Genomic DNA, 21,225 nt, shown 5'->3' with positions numbered 1-21,225 from the left:
TATGAACATGTATATCCATAGTTTAGCCTCCACTTGTAAGTAAGAACATGTAGTATTTTATTTTGTTTCTCTTTACAGTACTTTCTAATTAATGTTTACAAATACCACATTGTAGCCATTTTGCAGGCTTTTGTAGAGTAACTGAGATTAAATTTACCCTTCTGCCTAAAATAACTAGAAAACTAGACGAAATCTATAAAACCATGATTTTCAAGAGATAGATAACAGATAGCACAAGTCAGTGATTCTTAGGAGAAGCAAAACAAATGAAGTGACTCCAATTATCTGTCTAAGAGAGATTTTAGGCCATAATGCAGGGAGAATGAACCCAAAGAGAGCTCAGTGATCGCGTTGAGATGAGACAGAATTGGTAGTTTGAGGAGGTTAAGGTAGCTAGATTTCAAGTGGCAGAGTCAGAGCAAAGGTATCTGGACAGAAAGAGAACTCCAGAAATCTACAGGGGAGCTTCTTTAAATCTTTGGCTGAGTACCATACATACATTAGAGGAAAATGCCAGAATCCAGAGAAAGAACCACTGGAAAGAAATATCTGGATAAATGACTCCAGAGCTCACAGAAGGGAGGTAATGGGTTGCGTTATCAGCAACACTTCAAAGACCTAGTACATGAGACATAGAATCCTCCAAAGGTATTGCATCAGTAGTGAAGATAAAGTATCTCTAATCAAAAGCTATTCTGGACTCAACCTAGTAAAGCCTAAAAGCAAATCTTAAAACTGATTCCTAAAATTCATCTGTATACCAGAACAGAGATTAAATCATTTTTTAAAATACAAAAAAATCCAGCACTCAAAAACATAAAATTTACAATCTTTGGCATCCAATAGAAACTTACCAAACAAGCAAAGTAGCAGCATAATAAAAGCCAATAATGAAGAGAAAGATCAGTCAATAGAAACAGACCCAGCAATGAAAATATGACAGAATTAGTACATAAGAATATTAAAACAGGTATTATAAAACTAAAGAAATAGACTATCAGCAAATGAGGGACAATGTTACCTGGAATAACATGTCTAATTGGAGTCCAACCACAATAATGCAGAACTAAATTATTGAATGAATCACTAATTATGCTCAGTAGAGTTTCACTATAAAGTACAATGAATATACAAACATTTACCGTAAGTCAAATACCATAATAATAGTTTCTAGAATGAATGAAGAAGGAAATACTTATTGTCCCTGCTGTAAAGGATTTCACATTTTGTTCAGAGTCAGAAGTCAAGTAGAAGACTTGCAGATTTGTCTGGTACATGACAGATTTAAAGCACCAAAAAAAAAAAAAAAAAAAAAGAAAAGAAAAGAAAATACAACAGCCAGTCTCAGATAAATGCTTTGTAGAAGAGGGAACACTGCAGCTGGGTTTTTGAGAATGAGTCAAAGAAATCTGAGTAATAATTACAAGGCACAGAAAATATGTTCTATATGTAAGAAATAATTAAGAATAAACCAAGGATGCAAGAGAATAATGAGTGTGTTCTCAGAGTAGTAAGTGCCATAGTGCTTCTCATCAGCTGGAGAGGGAAGCATAACAGTCTCGAATGTCAAGAAGAAAGCTAAGGTAGGTACAGTTGTCTTACCTCCCTATTAATTTCCCATTTTCCTTACCAATTCACACCATAGTACATTATTTTAGAAAATCCAAGGAAAAAAATTAAAAATGCAGTATAAATGTTGTACTGGTGGGTGTATTGTTTTGCTAGGAGTGCTGTTAAGTATCCACAAACTGGGTGACTTAAATAATGGAAATGTATTGCCTCACAGTTATGGAGGCTGTAAGTCCAACATCTACGTTTTTACAGGGTTAGTTCCTCCTGAAGGCTCTGAGGGAGAATCTGTTCCCTGCTTCTCTCCTAGCTCCTTGTGGTTTGCTGGCAATTTTTGGTGCTCCTTGGTTTGTAGATGCCTAACCCTGATCTTTGCCTTCATTTTCATATGCCATTCTCCCTGTGAGTGTGTCTGTGTTCCTATTTCTCCCTTTTATAGGGACAGCAGTCATACTGGATTATAGATCCGCTCTGCTCCAGTAGGAGCTCATCCTGACTTGAATAATTATATCTACAATCACCTTATTTTCAAACACATTCTGAGGTACCGGGGTTTAGGATTTCAACATAAATTTTGAAGGGAACACAATTCAAACCATAGCACTGGAGAAATGCTGAGGTCTTTTAACAGGGTCTTGATCAGGGTGGTCCTTCAGGAGAATAATGGCAACAGTGCATGAATTGGGCTCTGTAAGTCTCTAGTCACATCTTCCCTGCTTTGTTCAATATCTAAACACACACATACTTCGTTACCAAGCAATTTCCTATATCCACCATGCCTGCCTTCCTTTCCGCCTTTCCTATGCTGTTCCCAATCCTGGGATTTCCTACCCCACTTACACCTAATTCCTCCTCTTCCTTCAATTCTTATCTTCTAAAGTGTCCTAATCACATTCATAATACATAGGATTATGGCTCCAACTTTTTAGAAGCCTTTCCTAAACATCTCCCCATCTGAAAGGTAGGGTTCACAATCCCTCTGTCATGTAAAAAAAACTTAACCTGCATGTATTAGAATATGTATTATATTTTCCTATAATTTGTGTACATATTTTTTCTTCATGAAACCATGATACATTTCAGGTTAGATACAGTACCTCATTCATCTCATCTCTTCCAACTAGCTTGGTGAGTCGTACCTGTTAAATAAAGAGACTGGAGGTATGGAGGCAGCTAATTTTCTGTATATAGTAAGACTTACTCTTGGAAAAACTGGTGTGGATTATAAAACATAACCTCTGCATAGTGCTTAACATATGCCTGGCACTGTTCTAAGTGCTTAATATGTATTACTCATTTAATCTTCACAAACACTCTGTGAGTTGGGTACTACTGTTACCCCATTATATAGACCATGAGTCTGAGGCACACAGAGGTTATGTAACTTGCTTGGGATTACATATCTTGAGTGAGTGGCAGATGTTATAATCTGGCCCTTACCCATGCTGCCAAATTGCCTTTCAAAGACATTTGCTCTCTCAGAGAGAGCCCTTTACTTTGGAACCATTTTCAGCTCTGCCACAAATGAGCTGTGTGATTTTGAGCAAGTTATTTAGCTTCTCTGTATTTCTCTCTTCAGTTCTGAAATGGGGATAGTAATAGCACCATCCTCACAGAATTAATCCATGTAAAGCAGTTACAACAGTGTCCAGTACTAAGGCCACCACACACACACACACACACACACACACACACACTCACTCAGAATAACTGAGAATTTATTGAACACTATGTAGCTAATTGAAGCCATACTGCCTCCTGCTGATGATTAATAGTGTCTGGCTTCTGAAGAAAGATGGTATTGGCAGGGTTTTTTTTTTTTTTTTTTTCCTTTTTATGAAGGATGGGACAGAGCTGTCACTTTATATGAAAACAAGAAAGAGGAGGTCAGAGGTGTTTTTGATAGCAACACAAAGGACCTTTATATGGCTTTAAAAAGGATTGCAGTGTTAGAAGTCGAAGACCCTGGCTTCCATTGACTTACAGCAGTCATCTTGACCTCTCTTCCCTCCTTATAAAATGGGCAATGGAAAGGCAGCAGGAAAGAAGGAAGAAAAATTTAGAAAATATTTTAGAAAATAGGACCTTGAAAGGAAATTAAAAATTTGAATTCTACACAAGAAGAAAATCCTGTTCACTGAGCCTGTTGAACAGTTATCAACAATTCTTGAGAAAACTCTAGCAGTTTCTATGTGGAGCCAGTTGCTTTCTAATTGCTACAGCAGGCTACCACTGGGAAGAACAAAGGAAATATTTAGCACATCGTAAATTCTTCTGCTGCCCCGTAGAGTGGCTGGAGTTCAGATTACACATCTATAACTAGCATTTGAGAGCAATTTCTCCTTCACTTTGAGAAAGTTTTTGGGAGGCTGCTCAGCACTGTTCCTCCTACGATTCTGGAGGAATACAGACCCAGTGTTTAAATTTAACAATCCAGTTCATTTGTGTTGGGATATGGTGAAGCTTGGAAAGATGTAACAGTGACATACATTTCCCCTTCCCGAATTTGCTTTTTAATGGGAAGTCGATTTCTCAGTGACTGGGAAAGTGTACCTCAGATACTGGTGAGTTGTTCTGACAGCTCTCCGACCGGGGTAGTGGTCTTCTCTGAGGACCAAGACTGAGACAGAAGAATAGGCAGGACCTAAAAACAGACTCAGTTCACACAGCGAAGACAGCAAGTGGGAGAGAAGCAGTAAACATGTTTCATGTGGAGTGAAGAAGCTGTACTACAGAGCTAAGGAAGAAACCACCACAATCCAGTAATGACAACAAGAAGCCATCTGAAGCTAAGAAGTCAGAGGTCAGCTGAGATGGGCCTTGTAATTGCATGTATTTTACAGCTGAGGCACACACGGGGCTGCAGTGTCTGACTTGTCTTTGCCTTTGGAGAAGATAGTTCAATTCTCTACAAATTTTGATGGGCAAGTTTTCTTAGCCAATAGAAAGACCTTATCAAATAATTGGATGGTTTATTATTTATGAGTCGTCTCCAGATTTAGGTCCTTATGGCTGGCCATACCCACAGGAGTATGTTGTAATTCTTTACCCAGATGATTGACAGAATATAGGAAGCCATTCTCCCCCATGACAATAAGTTGATGCTTCACTCCAATACATGGTGGAAAAGGCTGATATTCATGTCTTTCCAATGAACAAAAACAGACAATGTATGCTATTGGCACTTGTGCAGCTGTATTTCCCATTCTCCCTGCCTGCGAAAAAGAATTGATAATCTTCTCACTAATTTGCCCTAACTTTACTTGTGTATTAGCTATATTGGGGAAAATTTTCCAGATAAAATTGAAAAAACAAAGAAATAAAAACTAGATAGATTTTCTATCTATATGAGACTTATTCCAAGTTAAAATTTCTGTAGATTTGAACCACAGAACAAATTTTGTCTTTTTCAGGAGGAACCTAAGCCATAACCTCACTATCTTTTCTACCCAAATTTATAATTGCAGCTTCATTTTGGTTTTATAATGAAACATTACTGAAAGTTGGATAAATTTAACTTACGGTTTTGCTATGTGAGTAGATAAGCCGATTAAATTGAATAAAGTAGATATTTAGTTGTCACATTTGTTCATTTAGTGTTTATCTTCCAGTATCTGCCATAATTTTGTCCACCTATTTGTTGCTTGACATGACTGAATTTCTTGAATTTCTCAATTATATCTTCCATCTAGGCCGTACCTCAGTAGGAAAGAAATAATCTCTTTGTTTACACAGCGTATTATCTGAACATAATCTAGCTAGGTAGTAAAGTTTGTTTGTTTGTTTAATCTAGCATGATAACAAGTGTTAAAGGCAAATTAAAAATGATTCTATACCTGTACGATATCCGATTTTCCTGCACCATCAAACAGATGCACATATGAGCTGCAAGAGTTTGTGTCATGTGCCCACCATTGCTTGAGAACAAAAAGAAGACTAGCCATATGTTTGTAAAAGTATATATATCTTAATAAATTTTCGATATTCCAAAAAATGAACAGAAAATTAGTGAAACGTATGGAGTGAGGAATAAAATAAGGATATTCACTAACAGCTTGTCAAGAAATCTGGTGTTTGTGAATCTACACTGTCAGTTGATTTTTCACAACAAATATAATATCTCTATGCAGCCAAAAGATTTCTAAACTCCAGTCAGTGACTCACTTATTTGAAGCAACACTTGATACAAACAAAATCCAGTACAACCACTCTCTTGGATTTCATTTTGGTAAAATTTATTCCTTATTCATAGGCATCAATAATATTGGCCTAGAATAACCAGATGCCTATGGAAATTTTATTGAATAATTAATTAATTACTATTTAAACTACACATTCTTACTGACATTTTAGTGATTGCAAGAAATTCAAGTATATAAAAAACGAGCACAATATAAGAACAACCTCTAATAAATGTAGTTCTAAGAGGGAATCTTTTATTGTTTTGAAGCTTATGAAATTGAAGGTCTCATGTTTTAAGAAGATAAAAAAGGAATTCTTTCTCTGCTGTGGAATAAATGGACTATCTCACCCATGAATAATGATTAACGTCCTTTCATTCGGAGAAAAGGCTCCTAGGAGTTTACACCTGCAGCATTTGTGAATTACAGGCCCCCTTCCCTTGAAAGAAACTTAATAATCACTATTCACAGGTGAAGTGTGCTTCGGTTGGATATAAAAAGTTGAGATAAAACCCGTCTGCTTTGTTTCCAATGCTGTTATTTTCCCAGCATTCCATCCCAATCCATCACTGCAAAAATACTTGAGCAGATTTAAAGTTATCCAAAGGTGATGTTGTAAATACCTTTTCTTTTCAGCTTAGTTCTGTGTTTATCAGAAATTCAAAGGTGGTTTTAAAGGTCAGAAAAATAAGCTGCCTAAAAACTTGGATGCAAACCCAAGTAATAAGGTCGGCATTTTTACAATTGTACTCTTCTTGTTGCCATCCAGGTCTAAACTACCCTTCAGTTTCTTCATTTTGAACCGAAACCTATCAAGTCTGGCCATATAAATATAAGTATACATTTAAATAAGAGTATAACTATAAAGTATAAGTTTACATATAAGCTTGAGTGTAAAATTAAACATACGCAAATGTAAATAAGAATATAAATGTATTTTTCCAATAAGGATTTTCATTATTCTTGTTGCTGTTTTAATCTAGGGAAGATGGTTATGTCATCTTCTCTTTACTTAGAGGTCACATTGATAGCCCCATATGCCATCTACAGTTTGTTCACATAGTTTCTTGACTCACAGGATGTTTTTAGAAATATCCAGCTGTAATTTAAGATCTAGAACATTTTACATTAAAATATATAAATTTTGTAATTACTTAAAAAGTCTTCAGCTCTGTCAACAAACACTCTACTTATGTCCCCTCATGCTAAAAAACTGACTGAAGCTGAGCATTGGCTGCTTTCTGTAGATCCAGCTTCTATCCTTTTTTTTCAAAGTTACATGATTCGTTTACTGCTTCCTGCCTGATCCCTGAGTGTGTGATCCTAGAACAACCAAGTTATCATTCTTTCATCAACTCTCATCTTTTCATATGGTTACTATTCACTAGCCAAACCGATCATAACTGTGTTTGAGTCTGCGCTTATGAGTAGTTAGGTTTTAGTAGTAGAAATTGCATATCTTTCATTTCTTGACTTTTAGACAAGCATTGTATGAAACACTGAGGATAAAGATGACAGGCAATTCTACCTTCAAGAAGATTACAATTTAGTTGGAAACAAAGAGATATGCAGTAAAAACACAAATAAAACTTGCCAGTGCAATGGTAAAGGTATGGTAGGGGAATTAGAGTGTGTAGAAGAAGGTCACCTGACCGGGGCAGGATATGGAAGACATGGCAAAGTTGAGGGGAAAGAGGGATATGTTCAGATTTGGTCAGGGAAGTCTTCTCTGCTGGGCCTTAGAAATTATGTAGGAGTTGGGGCAGCCAAGGGCACTCATGAGGGACAGGGAGTGAGCCAGTGGTTTGGTATTTCTCCTCTTTGGTCTTGGATTTATTTATGATAACCTGCTCTTTAACTTACACAAGGGTTACGCTTTTATTAAAGAAAACAAGAGTACTCAATATGCAGACATTCTTATATTTAAACTATCTATCAGCTATTTCACCACAAGTTTTTTTTTCTTTAGTTCTGAATTCAGCATTACATCTAATACTGTGATACTTTATAAACATTGCTCAAAAACAAATTTTACCTCTGTAAGTCATGTATTTTCCAAATACATACCCATATACACTTGAGACATCATCCTTAGATTTTCATCTATGACCAAATCTGGAGAGACTTTAGCTCATGTATGAGAAAAAGAAAGAAAGTAGAAACTAAGACTGTTTAGTAAAAGGAAAACCCACCCCCACCCCCAACACACACATAAGAACACACAGAAAGAAACCTTATACAGAAACACAATTTGTTAGGAGCTAACGTTATTAGCCACTACTGAGATAAGCAAAATTGATCTCAGACACAGAAAAGGAGGGGCAATAGTTTTTTCAGTGTTTTGTAATTGAATTTTAATATTTGATGATGGTAAACATTTTGTTTTGATGAAGCCAAATTGTTCACGAGTCTTAAGATTACAAATTAATTACATTTATGATTACAATAAAGAAGAATGCCTACCAAGTAGAAGCAATAAAACATTCTAATGTAACTGCACGGTTAGAATTATCTCATAAATAATTCATTTGTGACATGCAATTTTTGTTCCTCATTTAAAATACAAAATTTTAAAAAAATAAGTGAAGGTCTTGGGGGTTTGTAATTGCTGTGTATTTAAAGATTAGTAATAGTTTTCTCATATAACAGAAATGAAATCTGCTAATGTTTGGATATCTGAATTTTTTAGATTATGTTGTCTTTTATTTGAAAAGAAACTTAAGCTATAAAACACAAGAGAAAGTGCTTAAGTACCTTCACACATATTCTTTTCAGTGAAATAATGTCAGTCATCAAAAGCCGTTTCAAGTGTAATCCGTACAGTAATAGTTAACTAGATAAGTTCAAGTTGGCAGTTCTTGCAGTGAGTTCAGCTTCCAACTGTATTACCAGTTCTCGTTTCTTTGTTAGTTGTAATAGTAGGTTGCCAGGTTTTTTTCTTTCAAAAGCTTATAAAATTCATAGTTAAGAGGCAGGTCTATGAAAATTTAAAAACAAAGGAGAAGATGAATTCAAAAGCAGCTGCTTATGGAGTTTTATTGCAATATTTCACTGCAAGCCATGATGTCTTCACAGCAGCTTCATACTTAAAAGATTCTGAAAGTTGATTGATTGTTTCCAAACTGCTACATAGTTTTATTTGATTAACCATGTATATTTTTGCCAATATGTCTGGCTACCTATTTAAAGTTAGTGCATAGCTGGCAGTATTACAGAAACAGATTTTAAGGATTGGAATCAGATTTGGCAGTAAAGGATTTGGTTCCAAACTCATAGGTGATCTTAAAATTTCATTTGACATAAAAAGAAAAACCTTCCCAGTCAAACACAAACGACTCTACTTTCATTGAAAAACAGCTTCTTGGCTGCCCAATATGTTTATTTTTCTTATGTATTTGCTCTATCACTGATTCCTTGGAAGAAAGAACCTCAAGTGATATTATTTTAAAATATATGCGCATATACACACAAAAAATTAATCAAGATCTTTAGATGTGAAGTAAAAAGCTTACTCCTTTAAAGTAAAGGAAAAAAAAGACATCTTTTCAAAAGTTCATTGCAGTAAAAGAATCTTTTGTCCTTCCTCTTGGCATTTTAAGGTTTTAACGAGTTGTTTATATATCTCAATGGCTTGAAAAGACAGATGTATTTTATGTAATCTTCCATGTAAGCTTTTTTCATTTCCCTTATAAATTACTTTTCCATATTTTAAAATGTAGTTGTGTTTTCAAGGAAAAATGGCCAAAAAATATGAGCCGTTATTTGTTGGCCACCATGAACCTTTAGATAAAGTAGGTATAAATCACAGTAAGCAATAAAATTCCATCCTAACTATAAACCACAACTTTATTGAAGAAATGTCTATTAAAATTGTGTTGTCTCATTTTCATTTTACCTGAACATTAATGTATGAGTTTCATTTGAAAGCTAACAGTTAACAACCCATGTTTCATACTCTAATTAACATAAGGGACATCTGTTTCAATTAGAGAAAGCAAACTTCCCAAAGATTCTATGATGAATTGCTTTTATCCTCAGTGAGCTAGGGAAGTAAATTATATATAACACATGAAGAAATAGAAAACAATAAAGAACAAAGATGCCAAACCCCTGAAATATATAATTGAATAATAATAATTTAAGTACACATGTCAAGTTGTTTGTGCAGCAAGTTCAACCCACAGAAGCACAGACCTAATGAAATGGTTTCTTGCTTTTTAATCTCCATAAACCTTTCCTCCTGCTTTTAACTCTTATAGGTTTGAATACAAATCAAACATAGACCTTAACTTCATCTGAAGAAGTTGGAGTCCAAAAAACAAACAGAAGACAAAACAACTTCTGCAATGGTTTAAACAGACTAACAAACGTGTGCTTTGATGGATGATTAAAAAGCCCTCAAAGTTAAAGGGGCACAGCTGAATACATGGCCTACCTTAATATTGCTGTAGTGAGTAATGAGATGCCTCTGGCTTATAAGTTCCTAATTGTAATGAAATAATCCAGTCCAATCTTTGCAATTAAGGTAACGTAAATTCTATTATTTGTGGGATACATAAAAAAGCAATGTGAGAGCTCCCCCTATTGACCCACAATAAAGCATAATGTACCCTGAAATATACTTCCAAATATACATGAACAATATAAAATTTCAGAGGTTTAAGGGATTTTTTTAAAAAAGATAATTTGAGTTCATCAGTTTATCTTTGTAGAATCTGAGGCCTAACAACATTTATTGTCATGGGACAAATTAGAGTGGCAGATTTGTTTCTGCACTGTTTTCTCTGTATTGGAGTTTGACATCATACAGGTTGTATAATTCAGAAGTAGGAAAGGACTAAAGAGACCCTGTTGACCTAACTCCTACTTTCTCTTGTCAAATGGACCCAGAGATGGTAACGGATCTGTATAGGTTTATGGCTTCTTGCTAATAGTTGGGAATTATTGGGTTAGGAGCAGAATTCCAGTTATATGTTATCTTTCTATTATTTCTACTCTGGCAGTGTGTTTTGTTTTGAGCCTGACATTTTTATGTTCTTTCTGTAATTTAAGAATATGTTGTTCAAAAATATAAGGATTTGAAATTCTGGAAAACAAGAGGACATTCATGGTCAGTAAATTAACTATTCTTCGCCTTCTAATGACACATTTTTTTTGTAAACTAACTAGAAAATGTATATTGATACGGTCTTTATATTTTCATACATGCCTCTAGCTATTAAAATATTTATATGATGTGTGTAATTGCTGAAAATGGTAATGTGTACTCCTATTATGAAATCACCAAAGAAAACATGAAATATATTTCTCTGATATGCTTTCTGGTGAAAATATTTATTGGTCACTAATTTGTTAGTATTTATTGGTAATTAATTGGTCAGCATTTATATTATCACTACCATTCCTGTAATGAATCATGAGATGTTATTGTTTATATTTATGAGATGAACAGGTTTTTCTCCCTATACTTGAAGGTATGTGAAGATAACATGTATGAGTTCAATTAGTATGTTAACTCCTAGAGGGCAAGGGTTATTTTGTGCATCTATTTTTACGCATCTTTTTTTCCCAAAGAATACAGATGCAATGAACGCAGGGCTTTGAATGCAAGTTTTTGATTTGTCACTGCTTGTTATGCAGCTTCTATTGACGTCTGCTCACAGGTGCTACTACTGATAGTCATATTTCCGTTGGAGTGCTTTCCAGAATCCCACAACCTTAATGCCATACTCTACACATGGCATTCTTTCAAAACATACATATTATCAAATTACCTTCCTTCATCCTATATGCTTAGGCTCTATTGTAGTTAATTGTAGAAGTGTATGTGCAGAGAAATCAAATGAAACCGTATTTATTGAAGAAGATCTTGTGCTTGGTTAAGAGAAAGATAAGATCTTTGTTCTCAAATACTTTAGTACTAGAAAAGAATAATCCTGTTTCCTTAAAAAGTTGACCATCCTCCATGTATTCTGCATACTTCTATCATCAAAAACATAAAAGTAACAGAAATGAGGGTGGTTGTTTTTTTTTTTTTTCATCAAAATGAAGTGTATACATGACTTTTCTTTTCTCTGGTGTTGCCCCTGTATTTTAAATTCTTCAGTTGTCTGTTACCTTTCTGTGTCCCTCTTCATCCTACCCCCAAAACCCATAAGGTAGAATCAGTCTTCATAGAAGCTCAATGCAGGCAAAGACAATGTATACAATGTAGTTAAGTTTGAGAATCAGATTATTGCACTGCAAGATGCTACCCTCAAAGTGGAAATCACATAATTATGTATCAGCTCCCAAATCTGATTTTGCCTTTCAAAGAAGATTAATTAATAATGGTTAAAAGGCATTTTGTTTCTCCCATAGACACACAAACATTTCCTTAAGAAGTATATAGAATTGCTTTCATACTTAATGAATACATAAGGCAGCTAATAAAATATACCACTGCCTTCTAGAGATCTAATATCCTTATGGTAAGTTTGACACTTGGTTAAGTACATCTTGTCTTTTAGTCACTTAAAAAACCTTTTTCAAAATTAACAATTTCATGGACATTGGGTAAATTCGTTGCTAGCTTCAATTTCTGGTTTTCCAGAACTCTTCCTGGAATTTAGAATTGGAAGATAAAAATAAGTCATATTAAGGTAACTTTGATAGTAGAACTTTTAGAATTGGAAAAAGAAGAACTAATGGGTGTTAGTACTTCCTACAATATAATACGAATGAACAATCTCATATATAATCAGAGGACGCTCAGTCTGGCCAGGGTTAGAGATGAAGCCAAAGCAAGGTAAAGAAGGCAGGTGACACCACAAGGATGCTATCTAGCCTCCATAGGGTGTTAAATCACACAAATTATTATGGCATCGAAAAGTCTATTGGCTTCATTTGTATTTTTCCCTGTAGCCCTATAGCTGTATATATTCTTGTGTGAGGGTAGGGTTGGAGATGGGGTGGTGGATTGTAGCGGGGCGGGCACTGGTGAAAGGCACTCAGCTAGATTGTAGCGGGGAGGGCACTGGTGAAAGGCACAGCCAGGTGACATAAAGTTTAGCCACTGGCAAGTAAGAACAGTAGAGCTCATAGCCACATTGCTTGCTGAAGACATCGTTAAAATAAATTTAATCCCCACTGACGTGATCCCAAGCTCAGCAGTCAGTGTCATGGGATAAACCCAGATTCTAGCAGTAGACATTTTTGGTAACCAGCCATTAGACAACAGGCAAGTCCTTTACTTTCATTGAACCTCATTTCGTGCACAAAATGTTAAGATAGTTGCATGAAGATAGTAGTATTTAACTTCCAAGGTGGTTGTGAGAATTAAATGAGATAAGGCATCTAAAATACCAAGTAGGCAGTAAATTATAAGTGTGAATATCAGATAAAAATTGATCCAAGAATGAGGACAAGAGACATTATAGATGAAAGGGCTAACTACAGTTCTGAAAGAGTTTTACTCCAGAAATACAGTGATGATGTAAATTCAGATACCGCCCCCCGCCCACTTTTTTTGTTTTGTTTTGTTTTGTTTTGAGACAGGGTTGTGCTTTGTCACTCTTGCTGAAGTGCAGTGGCAAAATCATGGATCACTGCAACCTCCATCTCCAGGACTCAAGTGATCCTCTCACCTCAGCCTCCAAAGTGACTGAGACTACAGGTGTGCGCCACCGTGCCCAGCTAATTTTTGTGTTTTTGTAGAGACAGGGGTCTCATCATGTTGTCCAGGCTGATCTCAGACTCCTGAGCTCAAGCGATCTGCCCACCTCCAGACCTCCCAAAGTGCTGGGATTACAGGCATGAGCCACTACACCTGGCCTAGATATCCATTTCTGAAATATTCGGAGTAGTAAGTCAAAAGGGAAAAACTACATCATCGTTTTGATAAATTCTGAAAAATCATTTGATAATATTTTACATTCATTTTTGACTAAAAGTAAACTTTAATAAATTAGAATTTAAAAGATATTTTAATGCATTTAAAATGTATATACTTGTTGGTAAAACAAAATGCAATTAAAACAGGAATAAAGCAAGAAGGATTGCCATTCCCATATTGTTTAATATTGGTCTTGTAGAGTTATCATTCCAGTGGATGAAATATTAAGAATCAGGTAAAAAGATGCAATAATGTATAGAGGATATGGTTTAAATCTGGAAAATCCAAGATAATTGCCCTAAAGAAGAAAACAATCTTATTTGTAAAATACTTTCTTAATCCAAGTATTATATTAGAAATTGGATATATAGGCTATGAAAGAAAAAGTTTGCTTTTAGCTACTAGGAAAGAAAGTTCTTTAGTGGGAAAAATGAAGTCCCACAAAAGATACAAATTAAGTACAAATGTGGACACATCTATAATAGTTATTTTTAAAATAATCAAAATCACAAAACAAACATCACAATACATTTAATTCCATTTTTGGAAGGTTGAAATATATTTATAATTAGGATTGTAATAGCATTTTGATGCAATAACAAGATTAGTAAAAACTCTAAGTTAGTAGATAAAAGTAACTGCAAAGGGTACTTGATTGCATCAGATCAGTTCAACTGGCAGAACAGTTTTCTTACTGTAAATCAGTGAAACAAAGCTCAGATGGAAAAGGGTATTTTTTCCTACCCTATCCTTTCAACTATTGCCCTATTCTTCATCCTAAACTTTGAGAAATACTTAATTTTCATTTTAATAATCTTTACTTTCAGTTACAGATCATTTCTTTCTTAAAGTACACAGTAAATTCTGATTCACTGTGTAAAGTTGGGGCATGCGATTATAATACATGTGTAGTTTGAGATTAGAAATTCATCTTGAAAGAATTATCAGGTAAAGTTAATAGAATTATAATTTATATTGGCTGGGTGCAGTGGTTACGCCTGTAATCCCAGCACTTTGGGAGGCTGAGGTGGGTGAATCCCTTGAGGTCAGGAGTCCAAAACCAGCCTGGCCAATGTGGTGAAACCCCGTTTCTACTGAAAATACAAGTAAAATAAAATAAAATAGCTGGGCGTGGTGATGGGTGCCTGTAATCTTAGCTACTGAGGAGGCTGAGGCAGGAGAACTACTTGGACCCAAGAGGCGGAGGTTGCAGTGAGCTGGGATTGCACCACTGCTCTCTAGCCTGGGCAACAGAGCAAGACTATGTCTCAGAAAAAAGAAGGATTATAATCTATACCAAAAAGTAGTGGATGTTTTATTCCTACTCAAAAGTTCAGGAGTATGGTCCTAAGAGTGATTTGGGAGTTCTAACCAAATGGGTGCTGATTATTAACTGCTACAGTTACCAGCATAACCATCCTTCTACCAAACTGTTTACTACCCACACACAAAAGTTTAGACTGAAAGATGAAAATCCTCATGAGTAGATGGAAAAATGAGTTGGTTTTCATGATAAGAGAATATGTTCTTATTACATAGTTAAATTACGTGGGAATCAGAACACACAATAGGTTTCATTCTGAATTCTGGATATACTTCTAAAAAGCCAGCTCATGATGGAACACAGACAAAAATATTTACAGTAAAATAAACTTTAGACATGGAAAGAGTAAACCTTCACATTTGTGACTTAAGCAACATAGCACTAGTGAAAACCTGATTCAGTAACCCTTTTTCACATGTCTTGAAATTATGAAGTTTTCTTCAGCTATTTTAAAAAAGAAATAGCTTATTAAATTACTTGCATGAATAGTTTCTGGACTTTCATTTCTGACAATACACAAATTAAGTGTCTTTAAAAACAAACAATCCCCATTAAAAACAAAATCCTAAAAGTGCTAGATAAAACACATCTTCTTAAATACTTAACTATTCTGGCAAGAAATAAAGGAAGCAGATTCACGAAGGCCAAAAGGAACACGAAAGTATAAACCCAGAGATCTTTTACAGCACTAAGTTGGACAGCTGCCAAGTGGGACATCTGCCAGGTCATGGTACCCAAAGTTTTCTTTCAATGAACCAAGTGAATAAAATATAGATGATAAAGACTATAGACTGATCAGGTGGGAAGTTGAATTAAACATGGCCTCACGATGCCAGCACCTTCAAAAGGCAACATCTTTAGCAAAGAATTAACTAGAAAAAATATGATATCAAAAGAAAAACTAAAAAAATTGGCTGTGAATATAGGGGGGGAAAAGCCTGAAAATTTTGTAACCACAAGCAAGGCATTTACTCGAGTTCTGAGCCAGAATTCATTCTATTTGTGTGGCCCAAAAACCCCCAGATGAAAACTTAGTTTAAATTGATCCTGGGTTGCTAGTGCCTTTAGCCACCTGGCAGAAACAAACATTTATCTCCTGTGGGGGATACATATCAAATCAGGGCCACAAAAATTACCCCTGTAAAGTGCTACTAACAAAGTCTCAATTCAAAAGTATAAAATACACAAAGACTACAGGCTTACTTATTATAAAATAAATATACTTAATGCATTTTTAAAAGGTAGGGAACTTATCACAAAGGAATACCAGACTATCCCAAATGTTCAGGAATTTTTTTTTTTTTTTGGTGGGGGAGAAAAATAGAATCTCTGTAAATAAAAACTAAAATAATTAATAGAATTCAGTGGATAGGCTGAATGAAAGATTTGACACAGCTGAAGAGAGATGTAGTAAATTGGAAGATGAATAAGAAATTATTGTTTGTAGAACAGAGATACATACAGGAAATATTAAAAGTCAGTTAAGAGACAAGCAAGGTGGAGGAAGCATGTGAAACATATATCTGTTCGGAATTGCAGAATACAAGATGAGAAAATGTGAAAAAGGCAATACCTAAAGAGGTAGTACTCAGGGACTTTCCATAATTAGTGAAATATATTCAGACCGAGACAATTCAATGAATCCCAAGCACGATGTATATTTTTAAAAATTCACTCTTGGACAATCCCAAGCATGATATATATTTTTAAATGTCCACTCTTGGACAAATTGTAGTAAAATAATAGAACTTCAAGATAAAAAGAACTCACACCAGTTAGAATGGTGATCATCAAAAAGTCAGGAAACAACAGATGCTGGAGATGTTGTGGAGAAATAGGAATGCTTTTACACTGTTGGTGGGAGTGTAAATTAGTTCAACCATTGTGAAAGACAGTGTGGTGATTCCTCAAGGATCTAGAACTAGAAATACCATAGACCTAGCAATCCCATTACTGGGGATATACCCAAAGGATTATAAATCGTTCTACTATAAAGACACATGCACACGTATGTTTATTGCAGCACTATTCACAATAGCAAAGACTCGGAACCAACCCAAATGCCCATCAATGATAGACTGGATAAAGAAAATGTGGCTGGGAGTTATACCTGATGTAAATGACGAGTTGATGGGTGCAGCACACCAACATGGCACAAGTATACATATGTAACAAACCTGCACGTTACGCACATGTACCCTACAACTTAAAGTATAATAATAATAATAAATAAATTAAAAAAAAAAAAAGAAAATGTGGCACATATACACCATGGAATACTATGCAACCATAAAAAAGGATGAGTTCATGTCCTTTGCAGGGACATGGATGAAGCTAGAAACCATCATCCTCAGCAAACTAACACAAGAACAGAAAACCGAACACTGCATGTTCTCACTCATAAGTGGGAGCTGAACAATGAGAACACATGGACACAGGGAGGGGAACATCACATACTGGGACCTGTTGGGGGGTGGGGGGCTAGGGGAGGAATAACATTAGAGAAATACCCAATGTAGATGACAGGTTGATGGGTGCAGCAAACCACCATGGCATGTGTATACTAACCTGCATGTTCTGCACATGTACCGCAGAACTTAAAGTATAATAATAATTTTAAAAAGAACTGATAGGAAAAAGAGATTACCTATGAAGAAACGAACACTAGGCTGGTCTCTCAATAGAAAGAACAGCATCTAGAAGACAGCATGGTAATATCTTTAAAGTCCTGAGGATTACCTGCAAATGTGGAATTGTATGAAAGGGCCTATAAAAATATCTTACGCAGAAACGAAGGAATTTTACTACCACCAACATACTCTAGAGGAACATCCAAGGGACAAACTTTAAGAACAAAAATATTTCAAAATGAAAAGCCTGCAGTACAAATTGAAATGATGGGAAAATAAAATGATAAACAGGAGGGTCATCAATACAGAATTTGACTCTATAAAATGATAATTGCCTAATATATGAGGTTAAAAAACCAGAACTAAAATGAGACAAGTATAACATGTAAGTGAGGGAGAAGGGTGTTTACAATGCATTCTGATTTTCAAGAATTGCATGTGAAGAGTAAAGAAATGGATTAAATGTGGATTTTCTTAAGGTACTTTGGCAAACACTAACAGAATAGAAATAGAGCATAGAACTTCTAAATTGCTAGACAGATAATATATACAAACATACATGCATAGTATGTAAATCAGTGAGTTGGAGAAGACAACCAACAAGTCAATTTAGGAACTAAAAAAAATTTTAACATGCTGCACAGATTGAAAAGATAAGACACTGTTATGCCAAGAAGTTTGAAAACATAAATGAATTAAACAAATTTCCAGGAAAATATAACTAGCCAAAACAACTACCAAAAGAAAAGAACATCTGAAGAGTCCTATTATATTAGAATATTGACCAGTGATTTAAAATATTACCACAAAGAAAACAAAACAGAGTAATTTTAATCTTGAGTTCTATAAAATATGCAAATATTCAAGGAAGAGTTAATCTCTATTTTCACTGATACCCCAGAGTCCCCCAGAATGAAAGAACACTCCCTAACTTGTTTTGTAAGAAATTACCTTGATTCAAAGAATCAGAGAAGTATAAGAAATTGAAATTTTAACTCAGGAATATGGAAAACAATTAAAACAATATCATATGAAATTAGCAATGATTCTATATTACGACTAATTGTATTTATCTCAAGAAAGCAAAATTAATACATTAGAAAATGACTTAATGTAGTTTACTACTTTAACGGATTAAAAGAAAAACATATACTTCCCTCTTATTTAGAAACATTCAACAAAATTCAATAGTTATTCATGCTTTAAAACAAAAGATAAACCAAAATCCCTCAGCAAACTTTCTCAAACTGATAAATATCCTATCTGAAAATATTCTATAATAAGTAGTATTAATAGTAAATTGTTAAACATTTTCTTTAACGGCAGGAACAAGAATGCCTGCTATGATCAATTTTATTCAGCATTGTACATTGTAAGATTTGACCAATATAAGGTAAGAAAATAAATAAAATATCAAAGATTGGAAAATAAGTAATAAACTCTTACTATTCCCATATAATAAAATCATCTACATAGAAAACTCTAAATAATTTAAGATATATTAGCATAATTAATAATCGTAATGCTATTTTGCTGATGTAAGATCAGTAATTAAATTCAATTTCGTTTCTATATACCAACAACAAAGCACGAAATAAATGTTTTGATATTTTTAATTTATTTGCTTAAATTGACATGAAATAACTGTACATATTTAAAGGATACATAGTGATATTTTGATACATATCATGTATAATGATCAAATGAGGGTAATTTGCATGTCTATCATCTCAAACATTTATTATTTCTTTGTATTGGGAACATTCAATATTTTCCTTCTGGCTTTTCAAAAATAATATAATATAATATAATATAATATTGCTAACTATAGTCATCCTACAATGGTATTAAACACTAAAACTTATTTCTCCTATCTAGCTGCAATTTGATCTGGTTAGTACTTGAATAGGAGAAAAAAATTTTAAAGAAGACTGTCAATAATATATAGTTACCTAGGAATAAAATCTAACAAAATATATACAAGACTATTATTGAGAAAATCATAAGTTTTAATACAAGACATTTTTTAAAAAGTTAACAGAGAGACAAAGCATATTTATGGGTTGGAACACTCAATATTAGGAAGATATCAATTCTCCCCAAATAATCAAGAAAATTAACTTAAATTTGATTAAAATTCCAAGTTGGTTTTAAAAAGTATATATGGAAAAGCAAAATGGCAAATACAGTCAAGACAGTACTTAAGAAGAACTAATAGTTATCATGACTTATAATAAAGCAACTGTAATTTTAGAAGTATGATGTAGTGCAAGGATAAACAAACCAACCAATGGCACAGAACAGAGACTTCAACGGACTAACTCAAGCATATATGGGAACTTCATATGTAACAAAGATTGAATAACAGATCACTGGGGAAGGCGTTCAATAAATGAAACAAGTACAGTTGGTTATTCATATGACAGCAAAAACTAAGTAAACTCCCTAACTTATGCCATAATAAATTCTAGATGGATTCTGAACATATGTAAACAATAAACCTTCAAGACTTTCGGAAGACAGTATTAGTGGGTCAAGCATGGTGGCTAACACTTGTAATCCCAGAACTTTGGGAGACTAAAGCAGATGGATCGTGTGAGCCCAGGAGTTCAAGTGAGACCAGCCTGGCTGACATGGTAATCCCATCTCTACAAAAAAATACAAAAACTAGCTGGGTACAGTGGTGTACTCCTGTAATCCCAGCTACTCAGGAGACTGAATCAGAAGGATCACTTGAGCCTGGGAGGTGGAGGTTGCAGTGAGCCAAGATCACGCTATTGCATTCCAGCCTGGATGACAGAGCAAGACCCTGTTTCAAAAAAAGAAAAAAGAGAAAAAGAAGAAGAAGGAGAAGAAGGAAAAGAAGAAGAAAGAAGAGGAGAAGGAAAAAGAGGGGGAAGGGAGAGGGAGGATGGGGTGGAGGAGAAGAAGAACAGGAAGAAGAAGGAAGAAAGAAGAAGAGGAGGAAGAAGAATAAGAAGAAGAAGAAGAAGAAGAAGAAGAAGGAGGAAGAGGAGGAGGGAAGAAAGAAGAAAGAGGAGGAGGATGAGGAAGGAGGAAGGAAGAAGGAAGAAAGAAGAAAGAAGACGGTATTAGTGAATATCTTTGCACCTTTGACAAAGGAAAGAATTTCTTAAATATGACGTATAGAACACAGACTAAAAAGTAAAATATTTATAATTTCAACAATATTAAAACTGAGAATTTTACTATCAAAAACAGCAAACAGAAAGTGAATATACAAACTACAAAATGGTTGACAGTATCTGCAATATCTCTATTTGCCAAAGGATTAGTACTCAAAATACATAATTTCTACAAATTGACCTTTAAAGAGGCAAATAGGCAAGTAGAGAAAAGAGGAAAGACTGGAATAGCCACTTCATACAAGAAAGTCCCAGAAGATCAACCAACAATGGAAAAGATGCTCACTTCATTAGCAATCCAGAAATCCAGTTGAGGTATCATTTTATATCCAGAATAGCAAACATTTTAAAACATCTGACAGTATCAATGGTTAGTGAGAATGTGATGCAATGACAATTTTTATAGACTGCAAGGGACAGAATAAATGCATCACTTTGGAAAATAGTTTTGGGGCATTTTCTAGGAGTTCAAAATGTGCATACTCTGGGAGCATCTCCATTC

Source organism: Macaca nemestrina, chromosome 5 (assembly GCF_043159975.1).
Source record: "Macaca nemestrina isolate mMacNem1 chromosome 5, mMacNem.hap1, whole genome shotgun sequence".
Classification (NCBI taxonomy): domain Eukaryota; kingdom Metazoa; phylum Chordata; class Mammalia; order Primates; family Cercopithecidae; genus Macaca; species Macaca nemestrina.
Note: the sequence above shows the minus strand (reverse complement) of the source record.